This window comes from Hylobates moloch, unplaced genomic scaffold (genome assembly GCF_009828535.3).
Source record: "Hylobates moloch isolate HMO894 unplaced genomic scaffold, HMol_V3 SCAFFOLD_7, whole genome shotgun sequence".
NCBI lineage: Eukaryota > Metazoa > Chordata > Mammalia > Primates > Hylobatidae > Hylobates > Hylobates moloch.
The window spans coordinates 119,924,326-119,946,396 of record NW_026652282.1 but is presented as its reverse complement, the minus strand read 5'-3'; the positions used below and the strand labels follow the sequence as shown (position 1 = coordinate 119,946,396).

Sequence of the window (22,071 nt, the reverse complement as noted above, 5' to 3'; positions counted from 1 at the left end):
AAATAAGCCTTTTAAATCTGTATATTTTACGTTTTTCAGAATCCGAATCTTGAACTGCCTATGTTATTGTCCTACAAGCATACTGACAGTGGTTACAGCTAAAAAAGAAAGCATGAAGAAACAACTACAAAAAGTTATCATCTCAGGATACTTGATATGCAACACACTAAACCACTCTCATGTCTAGAGTTCACAATAAATGTTCATTAAAATACCAAATGATTCTCTTAAGCATTTACAATTATTGTAAGTAGCCTTTATGGCCAAAGCTGTAAGTTAAGAATTATATGAAAGTTGAAAGCAAGAATACTTAGAATTCTGGCTTTAGATAGAATAATATAACTCAAATGGGTGCTCTTTTAACCCATGAACTTTGTGAATGGATTTAAATAACAATAGTATGAAGTAGAAGTTATGCAATGAGAATGGATAGATTTTGCTAATACTACTTTTTTTGCCTGGCAGAAGAAATAGACTATTTGGATCACATTTCTCATTCCTCCTAAATGATCATCTTAATTTTTTTTCCAAAGTACATAAGGAATACTTGAAAATACAGAATAACTAAATAGTATCAATGCATCAGACAGACTAGTTAATCCCTTCTGTTTACCCACGTGCTACTTATGTCTTGGTAGAATATTCTTGCTAAAAAAATACCTTGAACGCTTATGTGGAAAGTGTTAACTTACGGGTATTTTTGTGGGAATAGAAAAAAATTGTTTATTTTTTATTCTTCTGAATTAAACCCCACTTATGGGTGTAAGCCTACTAGACTTGAAAATAAAGTATAAAACATTTCCAATCACTTAGTAGCCCCTCAAAGTAGTTAGAAAATAAACAGATTTTTCCAGTGTTGATTTTACTGGGATCTGCAGTAAGGTGGTTTAAACCATAGTTATATAAAAATAAAGGTCATTCTGAATATCAGCCTTTTATAATTTTATGTGAAGAGGAAGAAAAATAGCTTATTTTAAACTTTTAACGGTTTTTATTTGAAAGAGATTGCATTTATGCATATATGCAGTGCTTTTTCTTAAACTTGGCCAATTTGGAAAGGGGGAAGGATCCACCCCAAAACGGTGGTTCAGCTTGTAGAGCCATGACTCTGAAGATGAATGTTGTCTCTTAACTTGGACAGGGAAATGGTCTAACTCTAAACCATGAGACTGACTTTAGTAAAGTCCTTGACTAACTGAACTAGAAGGAAGGTTTAGCCTTCTAATTAGTTCACTTGAAACATAAATGTGAAATGTCTTCATTCAATGTTAAACATACACTTTTTTTGGATATAAATGACCATATTTATTTGACTGCTAGTTTTTTTTTTTTTTTTTTGTCTTTCTGGCATGCCTGTACTATTATTAGTGTTTATATTGTACCTTGATTTGGAAAAGTATTGGAGTTAATCTGTATCATATTTATATAGTCCATATGGCACATTTGATTCTTCCATGTATATTTTGTGTTAGTGTTTAGGTATGATTTTTTTCTAAATTCTAGAAAAGAACATAATTTCAGTTATCAGAAGCCATTCCATCATTATAGACCCTTTTTCGTTATTTCATTTGCTCTCATATATCAGTATTATTTTTGAGCATTTTGTTACATGTCATTCACAACTTACCTAAGTGTGCTGTGTTCTGGTAGCCCGTATTTGAGGTAAGCTGCTGAAAACAAAAGTCTCTATATTCTTTGCTTATTCCAAAGAGCTAAAAAAGTCTAACCCAGGAAAGCTTTTGATATTTTGTGTTTGTTTTCTTGTTCTTATGGTTGTTGTTGCTGTATTATTATTGCTGTTTTACATAAAGTCTATGGGAACTGTGAATACAGACGAGAGCCACAGTAGAGAGGCTTGTTTAATGCAGTACCATTGGAGAGTTAACAGAATAATCTAGTAGAAAAATAACTGGTTGCATGTAAAATTCCTTCCAGCCAGAAAGAAGGAAAGACAAGGAGTAAGGGGGATTTAGAGTTATGTCTCAGCTACACATTACATTGTGACACTGCAGCTCAAATTCAGAATGGCAATGATACATGATATCATGGCCTAGATCTTTGAGAGGGACCTGGCTTTCCTTTTTAAAAGATATTTTACTGAAGAGCTAAAAAATGGCTAGTGTGGGGTTAGCAGATCGAATAACTTGAAATAGACCATGCAGTATTCCTAGCACTCGATGTAATCACCCTATTTGTGACAGAGAAAGGGAAAAAAATGTAATAATAAGATCATCTACCTATAATTTGAATAATTTTGAGCTATCAAAATGTCTTTGTAATTTTCACAACTGTTGTCCATTGTTTGAGGATGTTACCTACTAAACTGAAAACATTCATTCCATATCTACTTACATATACACCAGCAACAGTATAAATGTAAGCCTAACTTTGCAAAATTCATAATAATTTAGTGATGGAATTTTTTAATAACATGCAGTATATAAATGTGCAGATTTTATGCGTGTTGACAAAATCATTTTTCAGCTTGCAAAATGGGACTGCAATATTACATTTTTCACTTAAGCAGTTTTTTACATCTACGTTGTTGCTTTCTAAAATGAATGTGAATGCCATCTTTTATGACTGCAACTTGCCTTTTCCATTACAGAAATTTTTGTTTGATGTAATCAATAAACTTTGGTATGATATGATTGATATATCAGCCTCTTTTTTTTTTTGGAAAGGTCTCAGCTTGACATTAAAATAATATGGAAGCAATTTGTCGATGGGAACTAAGTTTCTAATTTCTTCTTGACCTGCACAATTGACAGAAGTTTGACCATTTCTACATGAGTTCAGCTGGTATTTTATGGCAATACCTAATTTGGGGAGGGTAAGATATTTGTAGGAGTTTTTAATAACACTGTACCTTGGTACTGCATAGATAAAAGTCCAGCCAAATCAGCAAATACATATTGAAAGTCTACTTTGTGCTTGGCAGTGTACTTGATGCCAGCCATGCGTTGAAGGTAGCATATGTTTGGTCTTTGTGGTCTGTGTCTTCAACCCATTGAAGTCATTTGATTCTTAAGCAGTCAAACATGAAGGGATTTTACAGTAGCTTGAAACTTGGTCCAAAGATGTGTGTGTGTGCACACCACTTCCCCACCTCTTCTTACATTGCTCAGCCTGCATCCAAGACCTTGTGAAAGTCCCTTTTCTTGAAAAACCTCACTGTCCTTGACTGCCAAGAAACCAGAGTTGCTCTACGGAAACTGGTTTCATTGCATTTCTACATTTCAGTCTCTATGTTTTGGTAGTCTTTTAATCCTGTTGGTCTTTGATCTGTATTTAGTGTGTATTTTCTTCTTTTTCATTAAGTGGAAAATATGCGAAAACTTGAATTAAAGTATCAGCTTTGCCACATTTCTCTCTGAATCCTTTTTCTTTCTCACCTATAAGATGGTGTGTGGCAGGGCAAATAAGGTAAAGAATGAAAATTGCTTTGTAAAATGTCATTTGCTATTCATATGTAGGCATTGTTACTTTTATATTAAGAGTTTTTTATTGCTTAATTTTTTAATGAACAGTTGTCATTTACATTTTCACAGATGTCTTATGTTATTTTTAGCTTATTGGAATCAGTTCAAGCTTCCTTCCCTTCCCCCATCCAGCCTTATGGGGAGCTCCCTCTTCGCCTCACTGCTTAGTCTGCCCACAGTTGGCCAATACAGTGAATATTGTGGGGGTCCGAGTGATTTGGCCCCTTCAACAAGAAGCACAGGCAGAGGTTAAGGGCTGAGGTTATCACTATGGTTATTCAGTGAATGTGTCCATGGGCAAAGTGCTGGATGCATACTAATGAAGCCTGAAGCCCTGCGTTCTGAGAATAGTTGTCAGGGAAAAAAAGTGGGCTTAATTATTTTGCAACTTTTAAAAAATTAATTTGACACAATGTTACCAACAACTGATGGGCGAGGAAACATGGGCTCAGTTCCTAGTGCATAGACTATTGTGCTAAAGAAATGTTGCAGCGTGGATGAAGCAAGTCCTCATCTCATGGGCTTTGGGAGTAAGTGCTCAGGCCTGTGGCTGAGAGAAACAGTGCACTCAAGGTGGGCCAGAATTCCTGCTGGCAGTGAGTCTTTGGCCTTGGCTCTTTGGGCAGGATTGAGCAAAGGATGTACATAACTAAAATACCTGCTGCTGCTTTGGTTTCTTCAGCAGTTGCCAAAACCCAACTCCTCACATTAGCTAACACTTACACAGCGCTTAATATGTGCCAGGAACTGTTCTAACGACTTTACACATATTCATTCCTTTAGTAATTCCAGTAACCCTAGGAGATAGGTACTGACGTTTCTTCATCTGACAGATGAGGATACTGAGTCCCAAAAATACTCAAGGTTACACTGTCTGGTGGGGCCAGAGTTTGAATCCAGGTATTCCGATTAGAGTCTGTGAACTTAACTAGGACACTGTATTTCCATTTTTATATCACCCCTGATGGTATGAATAAACAAATCATCAAAATGTTAGTATTAAACTTGAGAAAACAGACAAACTTAAATTGAAGGATATTCTGCACAATAACTGGCTTCAAAATTACAAAGATCATGAAAGAGCAAGACTGAGTAACTCTCCCAGATAAAGAAAACAACTAAAACTTTATTGTGAAAACTAACCGTGGCATATGATCTTGGACCAGAAATTGAACATTAGTGGGAGAATTAGTGAAGTTTGACTACAGTATCTAGGCTATATAACATTATATAGGCAATATATCAATGTTTTCTGATAATTTGAAATTCTGTGATTATGATATATTTTGGGGAATCCAAGTGGGGGTATATGAAAATTCTTTGCACTATTTTTACAACTTTGAAATGATTTCACAATTTTAAGAAAGCTAAAACAGTGAAGCTTAAAAATATTAATGGGAAAACATTAAATTAAGCTGATACAGAAGACTAATTAGCTAACATCTGCATAGCACTTTATGGAATGCTTTTGTGTGTACCTTATTTAATTTTCACAATAGTCCTATGTAGAGATCATTAAACTCCAGATACTTAACATATTAACTGAGGCTCAGATAAGTTAATTATCTTGCTTGTCTCCCAGGACTGAACTCAGGTATGACCCATGTGTTTCCTGCTATACTACACTTTGCAGTTTGTCTAGGACTCTTAAAGCATTCCCCGTTGGATTCTGGAATGATCAAAAGGCAAGTGTTACTGCAGTCATTTTTGTGTGGGTCCATCAGATGCAGTCAGATACAACCATAGATAAAACTATTGATAGAGTCATGTCATTGCTCATAGGGTTGAGTGGCCTGAGAATGGCCCAGGCCTGTTTTCCTTTTCCCCCTTTCATCTAATCTGAAGCTGCTGAACTGGGCCTCAGCACCAGTACTTATTCAGGTATTTTTCCAAGGCAAGTTTTAGCTTACTACCCCTGCTTCCCACCCTTGGAGTGAGAATACAAGAACACTTCTTTAATTTTAATAATGAAATTAATATAAGGAATTGATTACACAGATAGTATAGCTGAACAGCCCATTGGGGATTCTGTGAAACGGCCCAGAGATTAGAAAGAGGCAGAGGCCAGAACCATCCTTAGGTTGTGGGGGCAATAGGAGGAAATGGACTTCTGGAGCCAATGGCCTGGTCATTTGGCAGACTTCGCAATCACTGTGGGCCTATCAGGAGCGGCTGGGGCCACAGCAGAGCCATGGCCACTATTGGAGATGCAGCCTGAGGCAGAAATACCCTGGCTTCTGTCCCCAAGCCTCCAGTCTGCCTTCCATTAGCTAGACCCAGCTAACTTGAGGACCTGAGAAACAATACAAAACAGAACAAAGAAGTACAAGGAATGTATCTGAGGGTAAAGAGGCCGGGGACTAGCACATCAAGGATTTAAGGAGTCAGGTTCGGATTTATACTCTTAAGAGTGTGTATAAACATAAAGGTGAAACTTTAAGGGGCTAGATTTCAGCCCCTTTATAAATGTCATTTATATATCCCATATGAAGAAAATGCGGAAAAACAAGTCATTCCTGTAACATATTTAGTGGAATACTGATGATAATTTTTAATGGATGCTTGAATTAATGGAAATAGAAGGTCCTTGTATAATTCAGTCTTCTTAATTAGTAATAAAGACACAGCATTAAAAAAGACCTAAATAAAGGAATTAGCATATCATTTCATAGATAAATGAAATTCATCTATATCATGTTCAAAATGTAAGAATAATTCACCAGGCTCTGGATAAAAAGCTGCAATATTAATTGCAAAGGAAATGACTTTCCTTCTTTTCATCCTTCTGCTTCCACTCATGAAATAGAAACTGTCTTCCTGCAGGAAGTATGTGGAAGAAGGTTTCTGCCCTCCACTCCTCAATTAGCTGACAGGTAAGACTGGAGAAGGGGGTTACTCCACATGTGTGGTTTAGCCCCACTTGAGCCCTTCCTCTTTCAGAACTGCCAGCTTGCAGGCTGATCGCCTTCCTTTCTCCATTCCCAAATCCTTCATGCAGAATGCTCAGTGTGGGCAAGGAATCAGATAGGCAGGGTGGAGGAGGTGGCTCTAGTTTTCTAGCCACTCAGTCTGTGATTAAATGGATAAATTCAGAGGGGAAGGAATGGGAAGTCATTTTGGCCTCAGACTAGGCCAAGTTTTAAAATGCATCTTTGCAAATAATAGATTGCTATTTTGTCTGCTTCAGGCGCTGCCGTATTCTTAGTGCCTAGAGCAATGCTGGGGGAGCATAATGTTTAAAAATATTTGTTGAATACACAAACGAATTATATCTCTGATGTCTGTCTTATTTCTTGACTGGCTTTGAACTGAGAGGGGAGAGGGATATGACAATTAATATATGGGGCATTTTCTCCCTTATGTTCTCCATATTCAAGGAGATGGCCAGCCTCATGCTCATTACTTTAGGAGAAGTATTAATATTTGGTACCAGGAAAGCATAAGATTGCCTGCAGAGCTGCTTGGCTTTTCTGTTCCATGGGCAGATCATTAAGAATGTAGGTTTTCAGAGGAGAGGGAAAAATGGGTGTCATGGGCATAGAGTGTCTTGGAACTACATGATTACAGAAGACTTCGCTCAAATTAGAAGAACAGGATGCCCCAGGCTGCAGGGAGGAGAAATGAGAAAGGATCTTTTAGTGCAAAGATCAGGTCAGACCAATGTTCTGCTGAGTAGCACCTTCAGGGAAACAAGAACAGAGAGGACAATAGAGGAGTGCTTCAAGGCAAATGGCATCCTAGCCAGCGTTGGCAGAAACCATGCCTCAACATGGCAAGAACACAGCACAGCTTCTGGCCCTGGAACACATGATGCAGATAGGGATAATGGACCTCCTGAGTGGTAATGTGTGTGGATGATGATTGAAGATAAGACGGGTGTCCTCCATCTCCAACACCTTGACACTGCATTAGCTCCAAGAACCATAGAACAACCCTAGTGAAAGGGGGACCTCAGGCCAGATAATTTTCATTCATACATTCACTCACCCATTCATTTATTTAGATACCTCTCCAGAATGGGAGCTAGGCAGGGTCCAAACTGAGTTTAATTTTTTAAATGTATTTATTGAGTGCCTTCTCCCACATTTACTACATTCTTCCTTAACAGCTGCCTTTAATATTATTTTTAAAGCATTATCTCTTTCTTTCTGCTCTGTCAATTTATACATCGTTGCATTTGCTAGACAACTGCAATTATTCTTTGGGGCTTTAAATTTTTTTCTTCAGGTCATCGTGGGTGGAAGTCTTTTTATAATATGTTGCACTCATCTCTGCCTTCATATGCGGAAGACACAGAATACCACCTCACCTTCTCAATAACGCTGACTCATCATTATGGATATCCACTAAAGGACCCGGCAATAAGTACAGTAGTGCCAGCCTTTCTGGGTCTTCACACTGCTTAGCTTTAGGAGGATATCGTATTTCTTTCTATAGTCTTCCTGTCAGCTCCCTTGCTCTCATTGTCAGTATTTAATTTTTGTTATGCCTGTTGGTCCATGTCTACCTTCTTCCTCTTGACTTCCCCCACAGATTTTTTTTTTTTTTTTTTTTGAGCCAGAGTCTTGCTCTGTAGCCCAGGCTGGAGCGCAGTGGCGCCATCTCAGCTCACTGCAAGCTCCGCCTCCCGGGTTCACACCATTCTCCTGCCTCAGCCTCCCGAGTAGCTGGGACTACAGGTGCCTGCCACCACACCTGGCTAATTTTTTTTGTATTTTTTAGTAGAGACGGGGTTTCGTCGTGTTAGTCAGGATGGTCTCGATCTCCTGACCTCGTGATCCGCCCGCCTCGGCCTTCCGAAGTGCTGGGATTACAGGCGTGAGCAACTGCGCCTGGCCCACAGATTTTTTAAAATTATAGCATGTAACTGACTAAAAATCCAGAGTAGTATATCAGAACCTAGTGTATACTTTTGGACTGTACTGCACTCTCAGGGTAGTGCCCTCTTCTTCCCACCCCAGAGTCCCCGGAACCATGTAAATAAAAACCTCTGCAGCTGGCTGGGTAGTCATGGGTTCAAGATATTCCTCTAGACCTCTCTGACCTGCTTCCTGTGTTGAGCCTCTCATGCATGGAATTCCAAAGAGCTAGACTCATTGACGTTGCCGTTTATCTTCCCCTTTTGTGGAGACTCCATGGGACACTGCTAATCTTTTTGCCTTTGCCTCCATGCTCCACAGCCTAACAACCCAGGCTGTCTCAGGCTCCCAGGATGCTGCAGACCAGCCCTCCAGCTTGCCTTTCTCTTCGGGAAGAACAGACACTATATACAAAATGGTGAGGGATAGGCTCTGGGTGAGGCGGCCCTAAGAATTTTTCTGAATGAAGTTTATGGGCTTTAATGCATAGGCTTTGGCACCAACCATTTTGTCTGCTCAGAAATGTTCTGATTCTTTGGGGTGTTTGAGATAGTTAATATTGCCTGGTAAATGATTTCTGAGGAGTACTTTGACAATGAATTGTATAATTTGCTAAATTCAGGTCTGACAAAGGGTCACTATTGTGTAGGGGAGACAGTATGATATGGTGGAAAGAATACTAGAATCAGGGGGATCTGAGTTCAATTTTTAACTCACCCATGAATAAGTTATATGACTTTGGGCAAGTCACAATCTCTCTCAATCTCAGTGCTCTAATCTGTAAAATGGGTGTGTATTAGGTTTCTCCAGAGAGACAGAACCGACAGAGAGAGAGAGAGAGAGAGAGAGAGAGAGAGAGAGAGAGAGGCGTGGAGAGGAGATTCACAGGGAAATTGGCTCAGGTGATTATGGAGGCTGAGAAGTCCCACGACAGGCCATCTGCAAGCAGGAGAACGAGGAAAGCCAAGTAGAATGGTGCAGTCCAAATCCAAAGGCCTCAGAACCAGGGAAGCCAATGGTATGACTCTCAGTCTGAAGCCATAGGCCTAAAAACCTGGTGAGCCATTGGTGCTAGTCTTAGAGTCCAAAGACCAGAAAACCTGGAGTTCTGATGTCCAAGGGCAGCAGGTGAAGGGTGTTCCAGCTCCAGAAGAAAGAGAGTGAATTCTCCTTTCTTCTGCCTTTTTGTTCCACACCCTGAGCAGATTGGCTGATGCCCACGCACAATGGGTAAGGGTAGATCTTCCTTACTTAGGTACACTGGTTCTAATGCCAATCTCTCCTGTAAGCACCCTCACAGATATACCCAGAAATAATGCTTTGCTAGTTACCTGAGTATCCCTTAATCCAGTCTAGTTGACACAAAGAACAATTCATCATGGGGGAACATACCTACCCTGTAGTGTGGAGAGAGTTATATGAGATCATGCATGTTAACACACCTAGCACAGACCAGGTGCAGCGGCTCACACCTGTAATCCCAGCACTTTGGGAGGCTGAGGCAGGCAGATCACCTGAGGTCAGGAGTTTGAAGCCAGCCTGGCCAACATGGTGAAATTCTGTCTCTACTAAATATACAAAAATTAGCCGGACGTGGTGGCGGGCGCCTGTAATCCCAGCTACTCGGGAGGCTGAGGCAGGAGAATCGCTTGAACCCGGGAGGCAGAGGTTGCAGTGAGCTGAGATTGCGCCACTGCACTCCAGCCTGGGCGACAAGAGCGAAACTCTGTCTCAAAAAACAAAACAAAACAAAACACCTAGCCCAGATTTTAGCTTTAGCATATACTAGGCACTCAGAAATTGTAAAACATCTTAACAGTTTTATTAAACCATAAAATAGGAAACAACCCAAAGGAAAAAAAAATGCTTTCCCAAAGCATCCAACCTGACCCCATAATTTTACATAGAAGAAAACTGAGGTCCAAAGAAGGGGAGATGGTATGTCCAGAGTCACACAACCAATTAACTACAGAGGCAGGACCGGATGTCCTGTCTCTGGAATTAGGAAATAGCACTTTTCCCCGTTTCAAATACTTCCAGTGTTTTGAATTTCTATAATCAACAGTCATTAGTTTTTTCTTCTGTTTTACTTTCCACTTGGTAAACCCAATTTTGCCTCCTGGAGCAACACAAAACAAGATTACTTCCTCTTTGACAAGATAGCTTTTCACATATTCCAAGGTTACCCTCATGTTCATTGATTTCTATTCCAAGATCCCCATCTCCAGTGCTACCAACTCATCCTTTGTATGGCAAGCTCTCCAGAACCAACACGGTTCCAGTCACCTGTCTCTGGCTAGGCTCCCATTCATCAATGTCTCTCTTAAAAGGTGGCACTTATAGAGCAGAGTGCAATATTGCAGCTACGTGGCAAAATGATTAGCTTCCTCAGTCTATTAACTCTGTTTCTCTTGTGGCAGCCAAAGACTGCATTTGCTTTCTTTTTGTTGTTGTTTTGAGACAGGGTCTTGCTCTGTCACCCAGGCTGGAGTGGTACAGTGGTGCAATCTTGGCTCACTGCAACCTCCACCTCTGGGGCCCAAGCAGTTCTCCTACCTCAGCCTCCCAAGTAGCTGGGATTACAGGTGTGCACCACCACTCCCAGCTAATTTTTATATTTTTAGTAGAGACTAGGTTTTGCCATGTTTGCCAGGCTGGTCTGGAACTCCTGGCCTCAAGTGATCCTCCCGCCTCGGTCTCCCAAAGTGTTGGGATTACAGGTGTGAGCCACTACGCCTGGCCCTGCATTTGCTTTCTTTATCAGTCACTTCATGCTGTTTGCCCAGATATTTTTTACGTAAATTGTTGCCAAGCCATGGGTCCCTATATTACTGTCCCTGGGCGGATGTAACAAATTACTACAGACTTTGTGGCTGAAAATAATAGAAATTTATTCTCTTTCACAGTTCTGGAACCAAGAACTCTAAAAAGAAGGTGTCAGCAGGGCCACACACTCACTGAAGGTTCCATAAGAGTCCTTCTTTGCTTCTGCCAATTTTTGGTGGTTCTAAGTCCTTGGCTTATGGCTGTATAATTCCTCTCTCTGTCCATCTCCACATGGCCTTCTCCTCTCCTCCCTTTGTCTCTCTTTTGTGTGTATCTTACAGGGATTCTTGCCATTTAATTTAGGACCCTCCAGGATAACCTCATCTTGATATCCTGAATTTAATTACATCTGTAAAGAGCCTTTTGCCAAATAAGATCACATTCACAGGCCCCAGGGATTAGGGCAAGGACATATATTTTTGAGGACCACCAACCCACTACAGCTTCCCATCCTATAATTGTATAATTGGTTTTTGGAGCATGAAGGCAGAACTTTTTACTTACCCTTTTTGTTCTAATTTCCATTTCCCAGATCACACTAGCTGGTTTAAAAACTGCATCGCAATAATAGGAGTATGATGTTTTGCTGATTTTGTGCTTAACCTGCTACTGTGGGACCCTTAGTCCCCCACCAAAGTCATCTCTTTTGCAGGTTCTCGTAAGAGCTCATGGAGACAGCTCTCTCCATATGGCATCTGAAGGTCTCTTCTGTTTCTTCTCTGCCTCCCACAGTGAGGTATCTGTGGCCACAAAGCTGCTGTGAAGGTGTTCCATGGCTGCCTGATTACACTAATACCACCTTTCACCATGGATACCACCATGCGATTGATGCTATCTTTCCAGATGTAGGTGTCATGGGGGGAATCCCTGTCTCCATCTCTTTTGTGATCCCTAGACAATTTCCCTTGTGTTCCCTCCATCTCACACAGATAACCTATAGTGCCATGTTTGTCTAACAGGAGGAGGTCCCATGGGGTCTGCTCCCCCGTGGGCCTGAGGCAAAGGACAACCTGAGTGATGGAGACATACGCCTCCTGAAATTGGGCCAGAGTCCCAGGTTATCTGCTTCCATTACTCTCTGTGCTTCCCTTTTCATGTCACTTGTTCAGTATCTTCCTTCTCTGCTGGCCTGCAGGCTCCACTGAGGGCAGTGAATAAATCAGTCTTGTTCATCGGTAGATCCTTATTGCCTAGTGCAGTGGAAGCCACACAGTGGGACCCTAAGGAAATGTTTGTTGAGTTAATAAGTGCTGAACAACTAGTGGCACTAAATCACCTGAGAAAAAGTTGTGAGAGTCACAATCTGTCACTCTGTACCTGTACCGTTATCATCCCAAAGCAGTATGGCATGGGAGGTAAGCATGTGGACTCTGCCACTTACAAGTAGGGTGACCTTGAGCAAGTCACTTAACATACCTGTGTGTCAGGCTCGTCATCTGTAGATTGGAGATATTATCAGTACCTACATCATATGGTTGTTGTGTGGGTCAACTACATGTAAAATGCTTAGAGCAGTACATGGCACAACATAGACCCTATATAAATTTGATTAATAACATCATACTTTATTATCTTACGTATTTCCTCCAATTATACTTGTGAGCTCCTTAAGTACAGGGACCTTGTCTGCTTTTGCTCCCTGTATATCCCTCAGTGGCTAGTATAGTGTCTTGAAAATAGTATGACCTCAGTATTTGTTGAATGAATGAACAAATGAACCTACTATACTAAGAATATTTCTCCTTCTAATAATTAGCCTAATTACTGTCTGTGGGCCTTGACATATTCCGTAAGTGACTTCCTTCCTATGAGGCAACTCAGTCCCTTTCTCTGGATCTGGACCTGCTGCCAAGTCATCTTTCAGATCTTCTAGACATACTCACTTATGGATGGATTCTGGAGAAAGAACAATTTTAGGTCCAAGTGGAGACCTTGCTACGCTGGACTTTAACCTAAATATCCCAATCTGCTGAGATATTTAAAATCTTGGTTCTATAATCTCTGGTAATAATGCTACCTCCAAAGTCTGTAGCATCTGCTAATTTTATATACATGCCTTTTAAGATTTGATTCAAGTCATCAATTCCAAATAAATAACTTCGTTTGACTGCAATAAATTACACAACTCTATACTGAAAATTGTCTATGGGAAAGAACTAAAAATATAATCATTACAATCACAAGTCAGCAATCATGAATGAGGAAATTCTAGAAGTAATAACTGCTTTTTGAATATATAATAGATGATAGCTAACGTAGAAGGTGGCAGACATTAGTGATTTATACTACTGAAAAACAGTGAATGTAATATTGAGTTCAATACTAAATTCATATAAAGAATCAACTTGAGAGTGTAATTTCCTCTTAAGATAGAAGTATCAGAGTCAAATATGTTTTCAGTACAGTTCAGCACCATGCATATTTGCAGGAGAAATTCTTAGACTTCTCCAATAATTAGGCTCACGTGAGCTATCATAGGACAGATGGCTCTGCTATTTAAAACAAATTATAACCTTTAAAGATGAACATGTACTACTGAAATCTAAGTATAAATTTGCTTTGCATTTTAATTGAATGGTACCATTATTTGATAGGTGAAGCTGATATGAAGACTTCAGAGTGTTTTTTTTAAAATAAAGTAAGAATACGTCATAAATGACAAAAATATTAGGCAAAGCTTATTTATGCAATTTGCCAATATTTCTGGAAGCTTGAAAAAAGCCTTTTCCTGACGTTTAAATTATCTGTTCTATTGGATAATTTTGGAACTTAAAAGGGATGACAAATTTTTATCTTGTTTTTTTTTCCCATGCCTTAAAGTTGACATGTGTGTAAAATTTGCATAGCAATTTTAACTTTCATGTCAATCACTGATGTGTCATGAAAAGGTGTATGTAACATAGTGTTCGCCGATGGCACATTGAATATTTTCCCCCAAAGATTCTACTTTTGACGATGAAAAATCTTCTGACCATATGATTGAAATCACTGTCTAGTCCAGTGTTTAGATGTCAGTGTTTTGGGCCAGGTGCAGTGGTTCACGCCTGTAATCCCAGCACTTTGGGAGGCCAAGGTGGGTGGATCACCAGAGGTCAGGAATTCGAGACCAGCCTGGCCAATGTGGTGAAACTCCATCTCTACTAAAAATACAAAACTTAGCCGGGCATGGTGGTGCATGCCTGTAATCCCAGCTACTTAGGAGACTGAAGCAGCAGAATCGCTTGAACCTGGGAGGTGGAGGTTGCAGTGAGCCAAGATCGTGCCACTGCACTCCAGCCTGGGTGACAGCGTGAGACTCCATCTCAAAAAAAAAAAAAAAAAGGAAATCAGCAGCTTATAAATGAGTAACTAGTTTTAAGAAGGGACAAGGCATGTTGAAGATGAAGCCCACAGTGGCAGGCTGTCTACATCAATTTGCAAGGAAAAAAATTTATTTGCACTGTAATTGAAGAGGGCCAACAATTCCCAGAAGAAACAATAGCCAACACCATAGATATCCCAATTGATTCAGCTTACAAAATTCTGACTGAAAAAGTTGGGCAAACTTTCCACTCGGGCGCCAAAACCATTGCACGCAGATCAGCTGCAGCAGAGTGTTCAATGGCAATTCAAACAAATGGGATCAAGATCCTGACAGCTGTAACAGGAGATGAACATGGCTTTACCAGTACAATCTTGAAGACAAAGCACAATCAAAGCAATGGCTACCAAGTGGTGGAAGTGGTCCAGTCAAAGCAAAAGTGGACCAGTCAAGAGCAAAAGTCATGGCAACAGTTTTTTGGAGATACTCAAGGCATTTTGCTTGCTGACTTTCTGGAGGGCCAAAGAACGACAACATCTTTAGCACATCTTTAGGCACAGCTTTAGCAGAAAAAATGCCCAAGAAGACTTCACCAGAGAGTCCTTCTCCATCATGACAATGCTCTTGTTCATTGCTCTCATCAAATAAGGGCAATTTTGTGAGAGTTTTAATGGGAAATCATTAGGTATCCACCTCACAGTCCTGATTTGGCTGCTTCTGACTCTTTTTTTGTTTGTTTGTTTCCTAATCTTAAAAATCTATAAAGGGCATCTGTTTTTCTTCTGTTAATAATGTCAAAAAGACTAAATTGACATCTCTTTCCTAAATGGCTGGTATCATCATTTACCAAAGTATCTTCATCTTTATGGATCTTATGTAAGAAATAAAGTTTATATTTTAATTTTTATCTTTAAATTTTATTTTCCACAAACTTTTTGAAGTCCTCTCATATTTGGAATTTTTAACAATAGAGGTATGAAAGAACAAATTCTGCAATTGTAATCTGTTAACCTTATTTCAACACTAGTTTGATATTGAAAGCCTAGACATGTTTTTCTTCACACTGTTGAAAAGCTATTGTCAGTGGGAAATGAGTATGCTTTCATGCTTAGTAAAAAATACGTATTCAAAATAATAAACAGTATGATCTCAAAATGACTGAAAAAAAAAAAAAAGCCATAATGTTAACTGTGGTTGCCACTGAGTGATGCAATTAAGGCTAGGGTTTGCTTTTCTGTTTCTTTATGCTTTTTCATAGTTTGCAAGTCTTCCACAATGAGCATGTTTTACAAAAAGTGACAAAAAAATAAAACCTTTATGAATAAAAGTGTAGCAAGTTTGAACAGTTTAGTACTGTACTCCCGTTTCCTATGTACCAGCTTTAATCTGAAGTCCTGTTGTAACTTTGTTAGCGAACTCTTTTTGGTTGATACTGAAATCTGCACTGTGGATCCGTAACAGCTGTGCTTTTGTGAGAAACATGGTACAAGTGAAGTGCTAGGCCTAACACCAGGGCTGTGATGCCTCTGTTCACTTACAACTTCATTTTCAAACATGGGAAGCTCCCATGATAGAGTGAGTATTGCTTGGCTGCAAATTAAAGACAGCGATGTGGGAACACAAGTTCCCTATGCGTTTTCTGAGTGAACACTTTCTCGGATGCCTTTCATTATCCCTCTCCTCTCAACTCTTCCACTCCCTAGCTTCTCTTGTACAGTGGTCAGTGGGGTGATTTTCTTGTACCTCCACTCTCTGTGCCCTGGGTTGGGAATATAACACCAGTATGATGCCAATGAGTGTTCACAGAGAGTTGGAGAAAAAAGGTGGCGGAGATTAAAATGCATGAATCATAGAATTCCCAAAAGAATATTTTTAAGACAAGTTAATGAGTAACTCTGTCCTTTTGGTACAAGAAACAAACCAGAAAGCAAACAAAATGCATAAAAACTATTTGTTCAAATTGTGAAAACTATCTTGCATTATTATATTGTAAGAATAAGTTTAGAAAACTGTTGCACTTCAGGCAAAAGTCCGTTTTAATTGACCTGAGGTTTTGCTAAATTCAATAAGAATTTTATTTTTTTCTGATTATACTGATGATACTTGCTCAAAATCAAGCAATACCTAATAATATAAACATAAAAGTCACTTAGTATTGCAACCCCCCTGAGGTAACCATATTTTTTTGAATATGTATATGTATATATACACATATACACAACATACATACATATATAATTTTGTATATATTGAACTATGTTATACGCACTATAATTTTAAACCATAAAAAGTCATATGATTGTTCTATATAAATTAATTCATATATATATGACTTTTAAATAGCTGTGTGGCATTTCATTTATTTCATGCACATGGTTTAACTATTTCCTAGTTTATTATATAAATTTCTTCTCCTCCTCCTGCCTGCTATTATGAACAACATGGCAATGTATTCTGTACAAAAATATTTCCATTCCTGCCAGATTAGCTTCTTGGTGTAAAATCAAAAATTTGGAATTCCTAGGGCAAAAGATGTGTACATGACAAACTGTCTTTTAGAAAAGCTATATCAATCTGTGCCCCCAACAACAGTGAGCCAGTTTACCCTCCCCGTTTGCAGCATTAAGTGCTCTCCATCTTTAATCACTCCTCATAGATCTGCGGTCAGCAACCCAGTCAGCATCTTTAGGGCTGTAGGGAAAAAAAGATAATGAAGAATGTCTGACCAAGACTATATGTGGCCCACAAAGGGGGACATTTCTATTATCTTAGCTGTTTACAGAAAAAAAATTTGCCAACTCCTGGATTAAAGGAAAAATAGTGTTTACTCTTGGTAATATTAGCTTTTCTTTGCTTATCTGTGAGTTCAAATAGATTTTCCATGTATATGTGGGTGTTTATATTTCTTTTGTCAATTACACTTCCTTTATCCATTGTCCTATTAAGTTGCTCATCTTTTTTCCTTTTTTACTCATTATAATTCTGTATATTAGAATATGTGCATTTTGTCATGTATTTCACAAGTATTTTTCTCTGTGTCAGTCATTAAGAATGTATCTTTTATATTGCACAGAAAGTTTTAGTGTTTATGCAGTCAAAGCAAATATTCCGAGAATGATAGCAGGTGCTACTTTAGATAATGGTAGTAAAAAAAGTTCTCTCTGACAAGGTGACATTTGAGCAGAGAACTGAATTAAGTGAGAGAGGGAGCCATTCATATATATGGATGAAGGGGAATCCAGGCCATGTGAACAGCAAATGCCCAGACCCCGAGATAGGAGCTTTCATGGCATATTGGAGGTACTGCCAGGAGGTCACTGTGACCAAAATGGAGGGAGATTGGTAGGAGTTGAAATTAGGTATGGAAGGATGAGAGCATGTAGAGCTGTGTAGGCTATGATAAGGACATTAGATTTGATTCTGAATTCCAGTAGAAGTCTGGAATATTATGAACAGAGGAGTGACATAATCTCACTTAAGTTTTAAAAGGATCACTTCTATTTTTGGTATCTTTTAAAAATATGTGTTATATTTTCTTGTTATAAATTAAATGCATGTCCATTTTCAATGATATAGATAACATACAAAAAAGAACCAAGTAAGGATGATAGTATTTTAATAAGCTTTTCTGGAGATACATATATATTTACCTTTATCTACATATATTAAGGTTAGGACATACCTTAAAGATCTTCTGGCCCAGAAATAAATCCAGGCATTTATGGTCAACTGATCTTCAAAAAAGTTGCCAAAAACACACAATGGAGAAAAGACAGCCTCATCAATAAATGGTGTTGGGAAAACTGGATATACACATGCAAAAGAATGAAATTAGACACATCTCACACCATGTGCAAAAATCAACTCAAAATGGATTAAAGACTTAAAGGTAAGACCTCAAACTGAATGTTCTTACCACAAAGATATGACAAATATATGAGGTCATGGATATGCTAATTACCCTGATTTCATCATTATACAATGTATACACGTATTAAAACATCACACTGCACTCCATAAATATATATGTGTATATATATATATATATTTGCTATGTGTCAATTCAAAATAAATAAGTAACATAGAAGAAAAGTTTCTTGACATTAGTCTAGGCAGAGATTTTTTGGATATGACCCCAAAAGCACAGACAACAAAAGGAGATATAGACAAATGGGATAGCATTAAACTAGAAAGTTTTCTGTACATCAAAGGAAACAACTGAGTCAAAAGACCACCTATGGAATGGGAAAAATACTTACAGACCATACATCTGGTAAGTGGTTAATACCCAAGTTATATAAAGAACTCAACTCATTAGCAAAAAGAAGTAGTAAATAACCCAATTAAAAATGGTCAAAGAACCTGAGTAGACATTTCTTAAAGACATACAAATGGCCAACCAGTATATGACAAAATGTTCAACATCACTTATCATCACAAAAATGCAAATTAAAACCACATTTAGATAACATTTTGCACCTGTTAGGGTAGCAATTATCAAAAACATAAGATAACAAGTGCTTGTGAGGATGTGGAGAAAAGGGAGCCCTTGTTGGTAGGAATGTAAATTAGCACAGCCACTATGGAAAACAGTATGAATGTTCTGGCCCAGAAAAAATCCAGGCATTTATGATCATATGATCAATTACCATATGATCCAGCAATACCACTACTGGGTATATATCCAAAGAAAATGAAATCAGTCTGTCAAAGAGATATCTACACTCCTATGTTCATTGCAGCACTATTCACAATAGCCAAGATATGGAAGCAACATCAAGAAAATATTATATATATGTATATATACACACACACACGAATGCTATTCAGCCTTTAAAAAAGAATGAAATTCTGTCATTTGTGACAGTACGGATGAACCTAGAGGACATTATGCTAAGTGAAATAATCCAGACACAGAAAGAAAAATACTGCATGATCTCTGTTTTAGATGGGGAATCTAAAAAAGTCAAACTCATAGAAGCAGAAAGTAGAATGGTGGTTTCCAGAGGATGGGGCAGGGTTTTAGGAGATGTTGGTCAAAGGATACATCATTACACGTAGACAGGAGGACAAAGTTCAAGAGATCTATTTTTTAATTTTTAAAATTCTTTTCATATTTTTATTTGTATATATTTTTTGAGATGGAGTCTTACTTTATTGCCCAGGCTGGAGTGCAGTGGTGTGATCTCAGCTCACTGCAACCTCTGCCTCTTGGGTTCAAGCGATTGTCCTGCCTCAGCCTCCTGAGTAGGTGGGATTACAGGTGTCTGCCACCACACCCAGCTAATTTTTGTATTTTTAGTAGAGATGAGGTTTCACCATGTTGGCCAGGCTTGTCTCGAACTCCTGACCTCAAGTGATCCACCCACCTCGGCCCCGCAAAGTGCTAGGATTACAGGCGTGAGCCGCTGCGCCCTGCCAAGAGACCTGTTGTACATCATGATAACTATAGTTAATAACAATACATTGTGTACTTGAAAACTGCTAAGAGAGTAGATTTTACATGTTCCCACCACAAAAAGGATACATATGTGAGGTAAAGAAAGTATTAATTAGCTTGATTTAGCCATTTCAGGATGTATACATACATCAGAAATCATATTGTACACCATACAATTTTTATTTGTCATGTACAAAAAAAGATATGCCCAGCTTCTTCTGCATTTTGTGCAAAAGTATTTTGTTTTCAAACTGTCGGGCTAACTCTTGAGTGGGCGTTCTGTTTCTCCAGATTTGTCCTTGTAAATAAAAAAAAAATTAGGTCTCTTTCCTCTACTGTGATACAGTGTATGATTTATAATTTTGTTTCTGGGTTCTACTTCAAGTCAAGGCTTCTCTACACTTTCAGTTGCTGACATCAGATTGGCTTTGAAACTTTTTTTCATGTTAAGAGCAAGAAGGCTTTTGTTCTTGGAGCAGGCAGAGAGTATTGTACATTCTTTTGGCCGAGGAAACAGAATGAGCTGCGACAGCCTTAAGGACAAACATTTGTGGTAAGAAATTCTTTACCTTAGAGTAATATAAGAAATGGATTGGGGCAATGAGTGGGTGAGTCTTGGAATAATTTTATAGATAGCGTCCCCCATAGCCAGTCATTTTCATTCTTGTAGTAGTTTCCCCTTTTCCCCAGAATCCCCCATTTCTAGGACCAATGATTTGCAGGACACAGTGCGGTTCTTGTAAAGGTGTATCCGTCCATACAGACTGCAATAACCTGCTTTGGGTTTCTTCGACAGTTCTTTGTCTACTGTTGAGTTTCTTCTAAAATAATTAGGATTCCCAAGTAAAGGCAGGTGGGAATTTCTCAACTGTGGATTAGAACTTCACCACTGTAAACCTGGAACTGTTAGTATAACAAATCTGGTGTGCACCTGGGCTTCATGGGATGGCTGTACCTTGGTGTGGTTCCTATGCAATGTGTGGGCCTCAGTCTCTGAGCCCTCTAATGATTAGGACTTGAGAAATTGCCTTGTGAACTTGCATATGGTTGGCTTATAAATTTGGACAGCAGATTATTTATTTCCAGTGGGTAAAAGACCATTCCATTATTTGTGTCCAGTTCTTTTTAAGCACGCAAATTTTCCAGACCAAGAAGAACTACCTTGGTCCCCAGAAGGTAGCCGGGGGGATGTAGACTTGGAGAGCAAAGAAAAATGGGAGGTCTTGAGGGCAATCTTCCAAAAGAATATGGTGATGTTTCTCACATTTTTTAAATTAGGGTCTCTAGTGAGGCAAAACCACATTTTATTCTTGCTCTATAGTATTTATTTGTGGAGGTAGAAAGTTTCTGGGGAAGGAGTGGAACTGTTTATATGAAGAACCTAGAGGTCTTCTCAGAATGAAAGGATTGGAAACTCCAACCCCTTTTTTCTCTGATATGCAAGGTTCTTGAAAGTTGCTTGAGGGTCCCAAAAAGATCCTAATGAAAACTCACCAAACTTGGTGAGAAAGAGGTAGAAAGGGATGGGAGCAGCTCCCACCCAGAGCCCTCCATCCTCCTTTTTTCATCTGAGCTGGTTACTCTGCAGGCTAGCTGCACATCTCTTTCTGAAATTCCCTTTGTCTGTGCTCCTATATCGGATCATTATTTCCTAGATTCATTGTCTTGCTCTTCATTCTTCATCATTTTTGGGGGGAATACATTCTCTACTAACTTCTTTATATGGATTATAAACTTTTATTATTAATAATAATTATTATTATGTCTGAAAAATGTCTTAGACAACCTTTATTTTTGTTTGAGAGCCTGACGCAGTATAAAATTCCAAGCTGAAAAACCTTTTCCCCCCAATTTTGTATTTATTTTTCCATTAGTTTGTAGAATCCAGTGTTGCTATTGAGAAGTTCAATGTCATTTTGTTTCATTTTTTTCTTTTTTTATTAATTTTTTTTGCACACAAAACAATAAACATTTTCTAAAAATACATACAAACAAAAAGATGCGTATCAAATGTGTTAGGAAGGTTGCACGTGGGAAGACGGGGAATAGAAATGGGGAGTGGGAATCAAAGAAAATGAATGAGAGAGGGACTTTGTATGGATCAATGATAATAACTCAATCCTCTATTTGACAAAGAAGAAGGAGAAGGGAGAGGAAGAAAAA

At 38.7% G+C, this 22,071-nt stretch overlaps 1 protein-coding gene across 1 annotated transcript in view; it reads left to right on the top strand.

Moving 5' to 3' along the window:
• Window positions 1-20,378: 20,378 nt before the first annotated feature.
• The window catches only part of MCF2 (MCF.2 cell line derived transforming sequence), a 129,142-nt gene continuing 127,449 nt past the window's right edge, over window positions 20,379-22,071 (top strand). Inside the window, exon 1 of the mRNA XM_058441413.1 lies at window positions 20,379-20,461. The gene's annotated coding sequence lies outside the window, so the exon portion shown is untranslated. The remainder of the gene's footprint in view (window positions 20,462-22,071) is intronic.